We start from the raw sequence: 16,264 nt of genomic DNA, 5'->3' as shown, positions 1-16,264 counted from the left end.
GTCAAGATTCTTCCATTCATAGTATAATCAACAGCAAAAAATAGTCTTGGATACTCAAGAAAATCTGAAAATTTGAATAATTTCAATACATATTACCTAGGTAACCCAAGCATTCCCCCCAAAAGGGCAGCTATTTGCCTAAAGAACTGCTAATTGTATTCAAATACAAATAGGAACTATCAAACTAACATGGTGATCAATAATGCAAAGAAGCTCGCTAATAAACTTAAACTGAAATAGCCTGAATTTCATAACTACCATATAACTAACTCTGAAGAATGAACAGCTTTAGTTAAGCATTCTTTTATTTTTTTTAAAGATTTTATTTATTTATTTGACAGAGAGAGAGAGATCACAAGTAGGCAGAGGCAGGCAGAGAGAGGAGGAAGCAGACTCCCCGCTACGCAGAGAGCCCAAGGCAGGGCTCAATCCCAGGACCCTGAGACCATGACCTGAGCCGAAGTCAGAGGCTTAACCCACTGAGCCAACCAGGCACCCCAGTTAAGCATTCTTTTAGAGAGCAAACAGCATTTACATGGATTCTAAAGAGTCAATTCATGGCATCCATTTCTGAACCATGTCCATTTCTTTTTTCTAATAGATACCCTAGTGTATACTTTCCTTTTGAACCTGTGCAATCCCTGCCAAATGCCTGTAGAGCTCTGAAAGTATACGTATTTAGTGAATGGCACATTTTTTAGAATTAAATAAGCAAAGCTGCCAACTTTTCCTAATGTTACATAAAATACTCTAAGGTAAAAAAAATAAAAAGTAAGAACCTTCGTTCTTTCTCAGGCCTGTTCATGTCCTTTTAGCTCCTTGCAGTTAGCAGGAAACTTTCACTGTTTAGAAAATAAGATGTAAGGAGCCAAACTATCATATATACCAGGAGTGGCTCTAAAAATAATAAAAAAAAGAAACCAAACATATTGCCACCAATGTTCACACCAAATTATTAACTCACTTCAGGTAATAAGGTGGAAAAGGAGGGAAAAGAATAAAACATTTGCCATCACCAGCCATGAAGCCAGTAATGCCTAAGGTCAAAGTAGTCCAGGATTTACCACGGCTGAATAAACATTCCATGTTACCACCACAATAAAATACCACCTCCTTTCAAATTTTAATTTTATTTTTTAAATTCTCATACAGGAAAACTGCTCCCCCCCCCACTTTTGGTGTACAGTTCTATGAATTTTAACACAATTATAGTTTTCAGCCAGTATTTCCTCAAACATTTTTTTCTGCACTGCACTGTTTCTCCTCTCCTTCTGGTACTCTAACGACACAAATGTTAGCCCTTATGTTACTGGCCCACAGTTTTCTGATAATTTTTTTTCCTATCATTTTTCTCTTTATGATTCAAGACTGAAAAACTTCTATTGGTCTATCAAGTTCACTGACTCCTCTTTCATCTCCATTCCATTATCATATTGAATCCATCCAGTGATTTTTTTTTCTATGATCATTATATTTTTCAGTTTCAAATTTTTATTTGGTTCCTCTTTATTCCTTAAGGTTTTTGCTGATACTTTTAGCTTAACACTTATCACAGAGGTATTTGCAATGGCTTATTCATGTGTTTTTATAATAAATGATTTAAAGTTTTATCTATATTATAATCCTTTACCATGATTTGAGGTATTTATGGTTCTTTGTATTTTGAGTAATTCTGGATTATATCCTTGACATTCTGAATAGTATGCTAATATGATGAAGGAACAGAAGGCCAGCTGAGGACAAAGCAAATGCTGACACCCTGCAACTTTCCCCCACCCTCCTCCTGGGTGCGACATATGTGACATTCTTTAGGAATCTCCCGCCTATCTTCATGTTAATATCTTGCTAGAGGGAAAAATGACCCTGACAATGGCAAGACCTCAAGGCTTCCAGTATCTTGTAGGTCCTCTTTAGCTATGAAAGTTCTACTGAAACCTCCCTTTTCTTTACCTCCCCAACCCCATTGTACATAACCTGCATAACCCCTAACAACCCTGGGGCAGCAGTTCTTTCTGCCCACTGGTCCTGTCCCCGTGCTTCAATAAACCAACATTTTGCACCAAAGATGTCTCAAGAATTCTTTCTTGGTCATCAGCTCTAGACCTCACCACACCAAACCTCACTTATATTATAAAACTTCATCATTTGGCGCCCACCATGGGGCTTTGAGTCTTTACATTTGGGCGCTGAGGTTCGTTTAGTGCTCTCCTCTTCCTTTAGTCTCATTTCAGGGGCTTTTCAAGGAGTACGGTCTTATCGGAACACTTGCATGTCGACTGCTCAGGCTGTAATCCTCTAGCCCATGGCTACTCTACGGGGAGGAGAGTCTGACTTTTAGCTGGAAGTTAGTACCCTGACCCAGAAACTTGATGCCCTCTCTTTATTCCTGTTCTTATATAAAGTTGTCTGTCTTGGGCACAGGACAGCCACCTAAGTCACCAGGATGGCTGCCAATCTTAAGACCCCCATGTAAGGTTTCCTCCTGATTGATCTAATGTGATCACCTCCATATCCCTGGTCTAGCTGCTTCTGGCCACAGGACCTCCACTAGGAGCTGGCTGAAACCAGTACCCGACTGAATTAAAACCCAATTGGGGACCATTTCTTAGGGAAGTTGGCTGTAAGGATTACGTGTGTTGGAATGTCGCTCTGACCATGTGGATTTCAGTCTTTACTATTTCTTGTCAGTGTCTTCTGCTAACTACTTAAAGCTACAAAATTTGGTCATTTACCCTTGTAAAACTTGTCTAATATTTTCCACAGGTTAAAATGACAAAACAGGGGCGCCTGGGTGGCTCAGTGGGTTAGGCCGCTGCCTTCGGCTCAGGTCAAGATCTCGGGGTCCTGGCATCGAGTCCCGCGTCGGGCTCTATGCTGGGCAGGGAGCCTGCTTCCCTCTATCTCCCTCTCTGCCTGCCTCTCCGTCTGCTTGTGATCTCTGTCAAATAAATAAATAAAATCTTAAAAAAAAAATTTTTTTTTAATTTAAAAAATAAAAAATAAAATGACAAAACAGTACGAAACCTTCAGGACAGATGTGGCGCAACATGGCACGGCATTTCAGTCTGTTCACCAGGCATCCATGGACAACCTAAGATGAGATGGGGTAGGGGAGGGGCGCCAGCACCCCTCCAGGGCCTTTTATGGCAGGAATGCCTTCACAGGGAAGGCAGGATCATGATAAATAGCGATGTCTTGTTGAGGGACACCTCCAGTTGCTTTTGACACATGGGAACCTCTGACATATCCTATGTCAGACCCCACCCAGGAGTTGGGAGGGATTTGGTAATGGACCTTCTTTACTTTTCTGGGAGCATGGCCTCAGTAGGCTTCTTCAGTTCCCAAGGACTCTACCTTGGAGTGCCTTTTAACCCAATGGAAGCAAACTGCATTGCGTTTGGACTGAGCTCCTGGAACACTGCATGGCCTCAGTGGGATCTAACAGTTAGAGATCCTCTGCAGGAAACAGGGCAAACGAACCTAGGGTACTTCATTGCTCTACACCAAGACCCCGACCTAAGGGGCTTTTGCAGAATGTGTTTGCCCAAATGGGTCGGCTAGTAAACTCCCTCCTGACATGTTGGATGATAATTATCTAAATAAACCTTCTCCTAGTAAGCCCCGGTTGCTGGAGGATATACAGACCATCCCTAGCAAAGAGGGACTCTGACTTTATCTCTGTTCCTCCTAATCAATGCGGAGGCTTCTCCCTCACTCATTTCCCATGTTAATGGCTACAACTAGAGGGAAAAATGACCTTGACAATGGCAAGACCTCAAGGCCTCCAGTATCTTGTAGGTCCTCTTTAGCTATGAAAGTTCTACTGAAACCTCCCTTTTCTTTACCTCCCCAACCCCATTGTACATAACCTGCCACCCCTCACAACCCCAGGGCAGCAGGTCTTTCTGCCCATGGGTCCTGTCCCGTGCTTTAATAACCCACCATTTTGCACCAAAGATGTCTCAAGAATTCTTTCTTGGTCATCAGCTCTGGACCTCACCTCACTGAACCTCACTTATATTCTAAAACTTCATCAAATAGTTTCGTTTTTACAGGCAGTTGACCCGATTAGGTAGGTTCAAGCTGCAAGTTACAATATGCTTTCTGTTGGTTGTAGTTCTATTTATCAGTCCAGTTTTCAAAGCCTTTCTATTTGGATTTTTCCTGTCGGTGGGCCACCCAGCGGTCAGTCTGCAACCTGGGTGGTTTTAGCCTGTATCAAAATTTACTTTGAAATGCTAATTAGGATCAGACCTTTCTTTGCATCTGCACAGATTTATAGGGAGCCCAGGTAGTTGTACACAAACAACTTCCTGAGTCTCCTTCCCAAGTTCTTTACTCTTCTTCTCTCCTGGCACTTTCCAATTTACTGAAGACCACTCTTCTCTGTCCTCCACCCAGGACCAGTCCACATCATACCTATCAGATGACATATACTGGGAGAGTGGATTAAAGAAAGCAATGGAGTTTGTCACGGCCTTCCTGGAACTAGAGCTGCAGCAAGCAGACATTAATTAAGGTTCCCCTCCATCAGAGTTGTGGCTCCCGTAGGCACCCCATGCAAAGTGATTCATTAATCACTTGAAACTGAGTGTGACAAAATACAGTAAAAGGGAAAAAACAAAACAAAACAAGGGGTGACCCCAACTCTTAACAGCCTTTCACCCTTTCTCATTCCTCAAGCCAAAACTAGAGAGCTTCTGGATCTCACTCTATCTATATCACTATGTTCAATTCCAGGTTTCTGGCTACACTGGATTAGGTCAGGGGATCCTGGAGGTTTGGTTCTATTTTGAAAACTGTTGCTTTTCTCCAATCAGCTTGTTACTGTTTGCCATGTATTCTGTCCAGGTTTTAAAATTACATTCAGTTGTAAAGAAAGAGCAGTGTGTGTTTATTCCATATTACCCAGACCCAGAGGATACTACCCATTTTTAAGTAAGTAAAAGAACCTTGTATTTCCCGATTTCTAAATTCTGGGTTTTGGGTCTATTAGCCTAAGATAATTTGTAATACCCACCTGTGGTAAGAAATGAGGTCAGAAAGATGAGAAGATTGATTTAATCCCCCAAACCTCAAGCCAACAATCGTTTTAGCAGAGCTCATGGCTGCAAAGGTGACAGAAACATCACTGACCCAGCTTCTGGCAAATGGCAAAGAAGGTAATGTTTATCTGAGTTCCACAAGGCCACATCAGGGAAGGCCTCAGCAATCACATGACAAAAGCCAACACTCTGATAATAGGAGTAGCCCATAGCACTTAAAAGTAAAGGTAAGGTGTACAAAAATACGGAACTAGCAGCATCTGGTTAAAAACTTCATAAAAACATTCCCATGTTGTTTGTTTCATGAATACAAATAAGAGTATTACTCTATTTAGATGAAAAGTCTATCTGCTCCAGAAATAATCACTCACATATTAAACAATGGCAAATATGTAGGAGCCACCTTAAGGCTCTATTCAGTACAAGTGGCAAGCGGCTAGGTAGCATCAACCACAACATATCCAAGATCAGGGAAACGGATGGAGTCCATAGTTGCCCAGGATTTGATAAGAAAGGTTGATCAATCCAAAATATCAAACATTAGCCAGTTGTCTAAAAGTTAGCCAACTGCCTATAAGTCCACCATACAAATATATATTACTGTTATACATGCTATACTGTGATACTATGCTATATGCTAGCTAGAAAATTAATGTGTAATGAGTCTTACATATAAATAATGCAATTAAGAAAAATAAAATTGATAGTAAGCTTTATTTTCAATATGACTACTGCTACGTAAAAACAGAAGGAAGAGGAAAAAGAAGACATGGATGGAAGAAAGATAAGATGAGGAAGAGGATAAGAGGAGAAAAAAGATGGGGAGGAGGTGGGGAAGAAGGGTAGAAGGGGAAAAGGAAGCATACTAAAATGTTTACAGTATTTGGGTTTTAGCAGAGAGACAATGGGCAACTTTATCCCCATTTTTTTCTTCCTGCCCACACTTTCTAAATTTGCTCTAATTACTGCAAAAATAAGAAAAAAATACTTATTAATATGGCAAACTACCAACAATAACCATATGACCTAGACGTCCCACTCCTGAGTATCTACCCTATGGAAACGCAAACAGATGTTTACCAAAAAACTGATATAAAAATGTTCATAGCCATTCTAATCATACTCTCCAAAAACTATAAAATAACACAAATGTCCTTTAACAAGGGTAAAAACAACAATAACTGTGGTACCTCCACTTAATGTAATACTGCTCATCAGTAAAAAGGAACCAACTACCAATACATTCAACAACATAGTTGTATTTCAAAGGTAATATGCTTAGTCAAAGAAGCGAGTCTCAAAATGTTATATACTATATTACTATATTTATATAAAAACTCCCAAAAAGATAAAGCCATAATAATAAAGAACAGATTAGTGGTTCCAAGGGATTAAGATAAAGTAAAGGGGGGGAAACAGCATGAGCTAGTTTTTTGGGGTAATAAAGTTATTTTGAATCTTGATTGCGGTAGGACTTACATGAATCTACACTTGTGTTAAAATTCACGGAACTATATACCAACAAGATGTCAATTTTAGAGGTGCCTGGATAGTGCAGTTAAGCATCCAAACTCTTGATTTCAGCTCAGGTCTGATCTCAGGTCATAAGATAGAGCCTGCTCAAGATTCTCTCTCTCCCTTTCCTTCTGCCCTGCCCCCACCCCCACCCGCACACTTACATGTGTGAGCATGAGCGCACACTGTCTCTCTCAAAAAAAAAAATCAATTTTATTACACATTAATTTTTAAAATAAAATTTTAAAACAGCCATACTGAACAACTCATGTGTAATGATACAAAATACATTTTTTTCCAAACAACCAGAATTGCAGAGTAGCAAAAATAATTTTAAAAAACAAAACAAAACAAAACACAGAATCAATGAAATTCAAATAAAAATTCTAACAAGCTTATTTGAAATAAATGCATATGGAAATACAAGGCCCAGAATGGGCTAAATAATTTTTAAAAAGAGAAACAAAGTTGGACTGACTTACAGTATCTAAATCTTATGATTTATTTTAAATCAGCAGTAATGAAGACACTATGAGGAAGGCAACAATGAAATATACTGATAATGAAAGAGAACAGAGTCCAAAAATGGAACCAAAGATATGTGGTCAAATAATGTTCAACTAAGACCCTAAACAGAAACTCAACAATGAAAGGACAGTCTCAAATAAATGGTGTTAAAACAACTGAGTATCTTATGGAAGATAAAAAAGAACTTCCAACTCCTATCATACATTTTACAAAAAAAAAATTGAAATGGCTTAGAGACCTAAAAATGAAATCTAAAACTATTAAAGTTCTGAAGAAAACAGCGGAGAAAAACATCCTTGCAATTTGGAATTAGACAAAGATTCTTTTAGGCAGAACAAAACTTTAATCACACAAAAAGCTTCATTTGGTTTCTTCAAAATTAAAACCTAATGCCCTTCAAAAAACTGTTAAGAAAATGAAAAGACAAAAATTAGGAGAAAATATTCATAATACATATATCTGACAAAGATCTTACATCCAAAATTGACAAAGAAGATACATGAATGGACAATAAGCCCATGAAAAGATGGTTAAAATCATCAATCATCAGGGAAACATAAGCTAAAACTAAATACTACCACATACTCACATTAATGGCTAAAAAGACTTGCTTAAAAAGACTGACGACAGCAAGTGTTAAGAGGATGCTGAGCAATGAGAACAATCAGCCACTGTTGGTAGAAGTGTAAAATAGTACAACCACTTTGAAAAGCAGCTTTCCCGTTTCATAGAGTATAAACTATATACTTCTAATATGACCCAGAAACTTTACTCAGAGGTATTTATTCAAGAATAACAAAAAACAAAATATTCAGGGGCACTTGGCTGGTTCAATCAGCGGAGCATGTGACTCTTGATCTCAGAATTGTGGGTTTGAGCCTCACACTGGGTATAGAGATTATTTAAAAATTAAATCATTTTTTAAAAAATGTCCATAAAAAGCTATATACTAATTTCAGAACAGCTTTATTCATAACAGACAAAACACTGTAAACAATCCAAACATTTATTAACAGATTAATGGATACACAAACACTGGTATATGGAAAACTATTACCAAGCAATAAAAAACAACTAATTTCTAATGTATGCAACAACCTGAATGAATGTCAAAAACATTATTTTATGGCTAAGAGATACATGAAAAAAAGATCAACATTACTCATCATCAGGGAAATACAAATAAAAAACCACAATGAGATACCACCTCACACCTGTCAGAATGGCTAAAATTAACAACTCAGAAAACAACAGATGTTGGCAAGGATGTGGAGAAAGGGAAACCCCTTTGCACTGTTGTGGGAATGCAAAGTGCTGCAGCCATTCTGGAAAACAGTATGGAGGTTCCTCAAAAAGGTAAAAATAGAGCTATCCTATGACTCAGCCATTGCACTACTAGGTTATTTATCCAAAGAATACAAAAGGGCTGATCTGAAGGGGCACATGCACGCCAGTGTTTATAGCAGCACTATCAAAAAAGCCAAATTATGAAAAGAGCCCAAATGTTCATTGACTGATGAATGGATAAAGAAGATATGGTGTATATGCACAATGGAGTATTACCCAGTCATCAAAAAGAATGAAATCTTGCCATTTACAACAATGTGGATGGAACTGGAGAGTATTATGTAAAGAGAAATAAGTCACTCAGAGAAATACAAATATTATATGATTCCACAGAATATTATATGATTCACAAATATTATATGAGTTCACAAGAAACAAAACAGATGAACATAGTTTCAGGAAAAATAAAATAACATAAAAACAGGGGGGGGCAAACCATTAGAAACTCTGTAGTTAAGAGAACAAACTGAGGTTTGCTGGAGAAGAGGTATATGAGGGGATGGGCTAAATGGGTGATGGGTATTATAGAGGGCGCTTGTTGGGATGAGCACTGGGTGTTATATGTAAGAGAGCAATCACTAAATTTTATACCTGAAACCAATTCTACACTATATGTTAACTAAGTTGAATTTAAATTTAAAAAACTCCAAATACGTAAATTTTAAACACATTTTTAAACACTGCAAAAATCATAATACTCTGAATAAATTCTCAGTGTCCCACTTTTTGGGACTGCATCAAAATGTAAAACTAAACTCCTCAAAGATATAAAATAGAAAGTAAACGGCAATTTCACCCAGGAAAAACAAAAACCAAAACCCAGAAAACATTGTTTAAGTCAAAGAAATCAGATACAAGAGTTTATTTTATATGATTCCATTATTATGAAGTTATTTCTATAACAGACTAAAACTAATCTACAGTGATAGATATAACCTAATCTACAGTGACAGGTATCAAATTATTCCAAGGGATTGGTGTTAAGGAAACTGATTACAAATGATGACAATAAGGCAACTTTCTGGAATAATGATGAACATGTTCTTACATCTAACAAAATAAATCTCAAAACTACTGAAATACATACTTTAAATGTAAGTATTTACTAATAAATGGATTCAGTAAAATTACAGAATACAAAATCAATATTCAGGTTGTATTTCTATACACTAAAAAAAAAAAAGAAAGAAAGAGAGAAAAATTAAGAAAATAATCCCATTTACAGTTGCATCCAAAAGAAAAAAGTGGGACACCTGGGTGGCTCAAACGGTTAAGGGTCCAACTCTTAATTTTAACTCAGGTAATGATCTCAGGATTTTGAGAATGAGCACCATGTCCAGCGTGGATTCTCTCTTTTCCTCTCTCTCTGCCCCTCCCCCACCTCTCTCTCTCTTAAAAAAGAAAAGGGGGTGCCTGGGTGGCTCAGATGATTAAGCACCTGCCTTCAGCTCAGGTCGTGATCCTGGGGTCCTGGGATCGAGTTCCACATTGGGCTCCCTACTCCGTGGAGCCCCCTTCTCCCTCTACCTCTCTCTCTTTCTGTATCTCACGAATAAATAAAATATTAAAAAAAAAACAACAACAACAACAAAGTAACTAGGAATAAATTTTTTTTTTAAGATTTTATTTATTTATCTGACAGAGAGAGATCACAGGCAGGCAGAGAGAGAGGAGGAAGCAGGCTCCCTGCTGAGCAGAGAGCCCGATGCGGGCCTTGATCCCAGGACCCTGAGATCATGACCCGAGCCGAAGGCAGCGGCTTAACCCACTGAGCCACCAAGGGGCCCGACTAGGAATAAATTTAACCAAGAAGTGAAAGACCTATACTTTGAAAACTATAAAACATTAATGCAAGAAATTGAAGACTGCACAAATAAATGGCAAGGTATACCATGATCATGGGTTGGAAGAATTAATATTGTTAAAAAAAATCTATACTACCCAAAGCAATCTGTGGATTTAATGAAATCCCTATCAAAATATCAATAGCTTTTTTGTCTTTACAAAAGTAGAATAAAATTAATCCTAATATTTGTATGGAAACACAAAAGACCCCCAAATAGCCAAAAAAAAATTGAGAAAGAGGAACAAAGCTGAGGGTATCACAATGTCAGATTTCAAACTCTACTACAAAGCTATAGCAATCAAAATAGTATGGTACTGGCACAAAAACAGATTTAGCTAAAAAGAACAGAATAGACTTTATAGAAATAAACCCACACTTATATGGTCAATTAACCTCCAACAAAGGAGGCAAGAAAATACAATGGAGAGAACACCGACTTTTTAATAAATGGTGTTGGGAAAACTGGATAGCTCCATGCAAAAGAATGAAACTGCACCACTTTCTTACAACACATACAAAAATAAACTCACAAGTGATTAAAGACCTAAATATAAGACCTAAAACCATAAAACTGCTTTAAAAAAAAGAAACAGTACCAAAAAACCACAGGCAGTAAAATCTAGGACATCAGTCCTGGCAATATCTTTCTGGATATGTCTCCCCAGGTAAAGAGGAAAAAAAAGCAAAAATAAATAACTGGTACTACATGAAACTACAAAAAGCTTCAGCACAGTGAAGATTATCAAAAAAATGAAAAGCAAGCTGCTGAAATGGAGAAAATATTTGCAAATGATATATTCAATAAGGGGTTAATATGGAAAATATATAAAGAACTTACATAACTCAACAAAATATATATATATTAATCAGAATATATACATATTCAACTAAAAATGGGAAGAAGAACTAAACAGACATTTTTCCAAAGACAGAAGGCCAACAGACACATGAAAGGATGCTCAACATCACTCATCATCAGGGAAATGCAAATCAAAACCACAATGAGATATCACCTCACACCTGTCAGAATGGTTAGAATCAAAAAGACAGGAAGTAACAAGTATTGGCAATGATGTGGAATAAAGGAAACAATTGTGCATAGTTGATGGGAAAGTAAACTGGAGGAAACACTCTGGAAAACAGTACAGAGGTCCCCCAAAAGACTAAAAATAGAAATATATAACCCAGTAATTCCACTTCTGGATATTTACCCAAAGAGAACAAAAACACCAATTAGAAACAACTGCATTATTATTTACAAGCCAAGATATGGAAGCAATGTAAGTGTCCATCAACAGACGATGGACAAAGAAGATGCGGTATATACAGACAATGGAGTATTATTCAGCCATGAAAACTAATGAAATCTTATCATTCACAACAACATGGATGAACCTAAAGGGTATCAAGCTAAGTGAAATAAGTTGGACACGGGCACCTGGGTGGCTCAGTTGTTAAGCATCTGCCTTCGGCTCTGGTCATGATCTCAAGGTCCTAGGATCGAGCCCTGCTCAATGCTCAGCAGGAAGCCTTCTTCTCCCTCTCCCCTTCCCTTTGCTTGTGTTCCCCTTTACTGTTTCTCTCTCTGTCAAATAAATAAATAATATCTTTAACAACAACAACAAAAAAATAAATTAGAGAAAGGAATTATATGATTTCACTTACAAGTGGATCTAAAAACAAAAACAAAAATGAATGAACAACAACAACAAAAAAAGCAGGCAAATAAATGTAGAGAACTCGTAGCTGCCAGAGGAGAAGGGGGTGATGGGATAGGTGAAATAGTGAAGGGGATTAAGAGGTACAAATTTCCTAAACTTATTATGATGAACACTGAGTAATGTACAGAATTACTGAATCATATATTGTACACCTGAAACCAATATAATACTGCATGCTAACTATATTGAAAAAATCAGTCAATACATACATAAGTAAATGGTACAAACTTCCAGTTACAAAATAAACAAGTTGGGGTGCCTGGGTGGCTCAGTGGGTTAAGCCTCTGCCTTTGGCTCAGGTCATGATCTCAGGGTCCTGAGACTGAGCCCCACATCAGGCTCTCTGCTCTGTGAAGAGCCTGCTTCCTCCTCTCTCTCTGCCTGCCTCTCTGCCCACTTGTGATCTCTGTCAAATAAATAAATAAATTCTTAAAAAAAAATAAATAAACAAGTCACAGGGATAAGAAGTACAACATATGGAACACAGTCAAAAATATCACGGTAATCTTGCAGGGTGACAGGTGCTAACTACATTTATTGTGGTAAGCGTTTCATAATGTGTATGTAGTTGTCAAATCACTATGCTGTATACCTGAAATTAATCAGCCAACTATACTCAATTTAAAAATTTAAAATTACGTATTTTACTATAGATAAATACACACACATGTATATATAGTATAAATAACTGAATATACAAATATATACTGTATTTTATTACATGCAATAAAATACATATATAAAATCAACTACTGTACTGAATTAAATTCAATAAAATAAAATTTAGCAAACTCATATAAAGCAAAGTATACTACAGATCTATTTACTGGCTTGAATCTTTACCAATCAAGGTATAAATATTCAAACAATTAAATCAAAGAAATTTTGTCAGTCAGAACATAGAAAAGTGGCAGGGAACACTGGCAGAAGTCTTAGGAGTCCTTTAGTCTTCCCTTCTATTTAGTGCAAGAGTCCTACCAACAGCATGTGAAGCTGATGGTTTTAATGAATCAGTGCAGGTGTGCCCAGACCTCTTAGGCAGTCTTTCTCCCTACTGAAATATCTTAGAAAATTATCTTCAAAAATTCTGAGAGATGAAAATTGTGCTCTTTTGCAGCAGGAGTTGGCCTGTGGATAAATCCAACCTACTGTCTATTTTTACAAATAAAGTTTTGTTGGAATACAGTCATGCCTGTTTGTTTTCCACATTACTGTATGGCTCCTTTCATGTTACAATGGCAGAATTAAATTGTTGCAAACAAAACCCAAAATATTTAACTGGTCCTTTACAAAAAAGTTTGCCTTCCACTTTTCTAAAGCAAAACCAGTGAAGTCTGTATCCTCTTTTCCATGACAGTATTAAAAAACCTAGAGATTATTAGTCCCATTTGCCTTTAGTCTTTTCTTCCTGTTTATGGACTATTACTCCTATGTCACTATTTTCAGTAGCTCAAATCCTTAAACATGCCCTTCTCTACATTATAATTGATGAATGACGCTTAGATAAAGTAGGAAAATGAATCCATCATCCCATCTAAGATGACAGTGGAACCATTTTCTGATACAACATTTCTATTAATGCAGTTTAGAGTTTCATTTATCTTTTATATTCATAAAGAAAAGAGGTTTCATTTACTTATTTCTTGCTCCTTCATGTTGCTGACACATATCTTTTACAGTGATAACTTTTTTTAAAAGGCAATGTGTATGTATTACTTTTGCAAACAAAAACACTCTATGAGGAAATATCCACACATTCTTTTTTTTTTTTAAAGATTTTATTTATTTATTTGACAGAGAGAGATCACAGGTAGGCAGAGAGAGAGAGAGAAGCAGGCTCCCTGCCGAGCAGAGAGCTCGATGTGGGACTCGATCCCAGGACCCTGAGATCATGACCTGAGCCGAAAGCAGCGGCTTAACCCACTGAGCCACCCAGGCACCCCCCACACATTCTTTTCAACACAATTTGTCTGGATCTGGGGACCAGATGTTATGTCACATATTTGAAGCTCCTACGTCATAATTTTCTCTTTCTCTTCTCTTACTGTAAGCTATAGCTCTATTCTGTTGTTTGATACACGTTTTTCCATATGAGAATTATTCTCCTGAAGGAAACAAAACAGGCTCTATTATACTGAAAGTACCAAAGGAACATTCAGGAAACTGGTACACAGATGAAGAGCTTAGGAAGAAGCAGGAGAGTGCCCCAAAATACCAACAAGTGTGGTTTGGTGAAAGATGCAAAGCCTTAATGATCAGACAACACTAAGCTTGACATAGATTCTGTTCCTTCTTAGCTATATCATACAGAATAATTTCAAAAGTAGATTAAGGTGAAGATACAATTAATGAGCCAAGCATTACCTTAAATATTTTTTTTAAGATTTTATTTATTTAGTTTTTTCATTTGACAGATAGAGATCACAAGTAGGCAGAGAGGCAGGCAGAGAGAGAGAGAGGAGGAAGCAGGCTCTCCGCGGAGCAGACAGCCCGATGCGGGGCTCGATCCCAGGACCCTGGGATCATGACCTGAGCCGAAGATAAATATTTTTAAACAAAAAACGTATCCAGTATTTTGATGTAGGAATCACCTTTACCTGGTTCCTCAGACTTCTATCAGGAAGAACTCCCTTACCTGCCTTCACCCAAAGAAGAATAATAAACCTCCTGACTAATGTGCACATTTTTCTTTCTTTCTTATTTTTCTTTAAGATTTATTTATTTATTTGACAGAGAGAGAGAGAGAAAGAGAGAGAAATCATAAGTAGGCAGAGAGGCAGGCAGAGTGCAGAGTGAAAGGGAAACCGGCTCCCTGTTGAGCAGAGACCCCGATGTGGGGCTCGATCCCAGGACCCTGAGATCAGATCTGAGATCATGATCTGAGCCAAAGGTAGATGTTTAATCCACTGAGCCACTCAGGCGTCCCTACTGTGCACATTTCTTGAATATTCATTTCTTGAATATGTGGAGCTAATATCATAAGGAGCTGCCAACACTAGTGATTGACACTATTCTTCCGATCAGGTTTTGGAATGGAATAATCATTATCAATCAATGGAATAATACTCAGAAATTCTGAGTATTTTTTTTGTTGCATCGGCAAGCCCATTTGGCAGCAGCAGCTCTAAAGCTATGAACTCTCATCATTGTACCATTAATAATACTGATGTTTTAAACTTCATATGGAACTCTCTTATGTCTTAATTTTCATTTGGTTCCAAACTCAGGACCAGGACCCCCCCCCCCTTTCTTAAGATTTTATTTAATTATTTGACAGACAGATCACAAGTAGGCAGAGAGGCAGGCAGAGAGAGAGGAGGAAGCAGGCTCCCTGCTGAGCAGAGAGCCCTACTCGGAGCTCGATCCCAGTACCCTGGGATCATGACCTGAGCTGAAGGCAGAGGCTTTAACCCACTAAGCCACCCAGGTACCCCCAGGACTCCTTTTCTGAATATGGGTCCTCTGATTAGTGTTCTACATCGCCCTTCTTGCATAAGTCACACTTGTAATTCAGTGTTCAGCTTACTTCCTTTTTAAAAAAAAGATTTTTGTCTATTTATTTGAGAGAAAGAAAAGTCGAGAGACAGCATGAGTGTGGGGAGGTGCAGCACAGAGGGAGAAATAGACTCCCTGCTGAGCAGGGAGCCCAACATGGGCCTCGATCCCAGGACCCTGAGATCATGACCTGAGCCACAGGCAGACGCTTAACTGACTGAGCCACCCAGGCACCCCTCACCCTGCTTCTTTAAAATATAACAAAAACTAATGCATTTGCAAAGAAATAAATTCAGAATCTCCCACATTTGTTTTTCCTACAATCTATTATAAACAGTCTCATTATGTCTAATTCAATAGCAAGTGCTTTAGCTCCTTATCATTATGTCTTTCCAAACTTTCAATTCAGCTTTCATAAAGCAATCTTTGTTAGGAATTCATAGATTTAATTGTAAGGATTTTTTTTTTTTTATTTGACAGAGAGCACAAGTAGGCAGGGAGGCAGGCAGAGAGGGGAGGAAGCAGGTTCCCCAGGCACCCAGGTGCCCCTCATAGATTTAATTTTAAATGAATAATTATTAACAGGTCTGGGAACAAATAGAATTAACTCTTGGTAAGGCTACAACTCATATATTAGAGCAGAAGCACAGAAGCACGCTAGAGTATAACTGATTAGGCATAAATGACCAATGGGTCCATCATTATCAGTCAATGTATTTTCCAGGGGGAATGGAGAGAACTGATTAATCTGACTGGAAGAAGAACTT

The 16,264-nt window shown here is 37.8% G+C and overlaps 1 protein-coding gene across 4 annotated transcripts in view; it reads right to left on the bottom strand.

Moving 5' to 3' along the window:
• Positions 1 to 16,264, bottom strand: part of TCF12 (transcription factor 12) — a 385,779-nt gene that overhangs the window by 259,006 nt on the left and 110,509 nt on the right. The gene's annotated exons all lie outside the window — the stretch shown is intronic.

This window comes from Mustela erminea, chromosome 5 (assembly GCF_009829155.1).
Source record: "Mustela erminea isolate mMusErm1 chromosome 5, mMusErm1.Pri, whole genome shotgun sequence".
Lineage (NCBI taxonomy): Eukaryota > Metazoa > Chordata > Mammalia > Carnivora > Mustelidae > Mustela > Mustela erminea.
The sequence above is the reverse complement of the archived record's forward strand: the minus strand, read 5'-3'. Positions and strand labels throughout refer to the sequence as shown.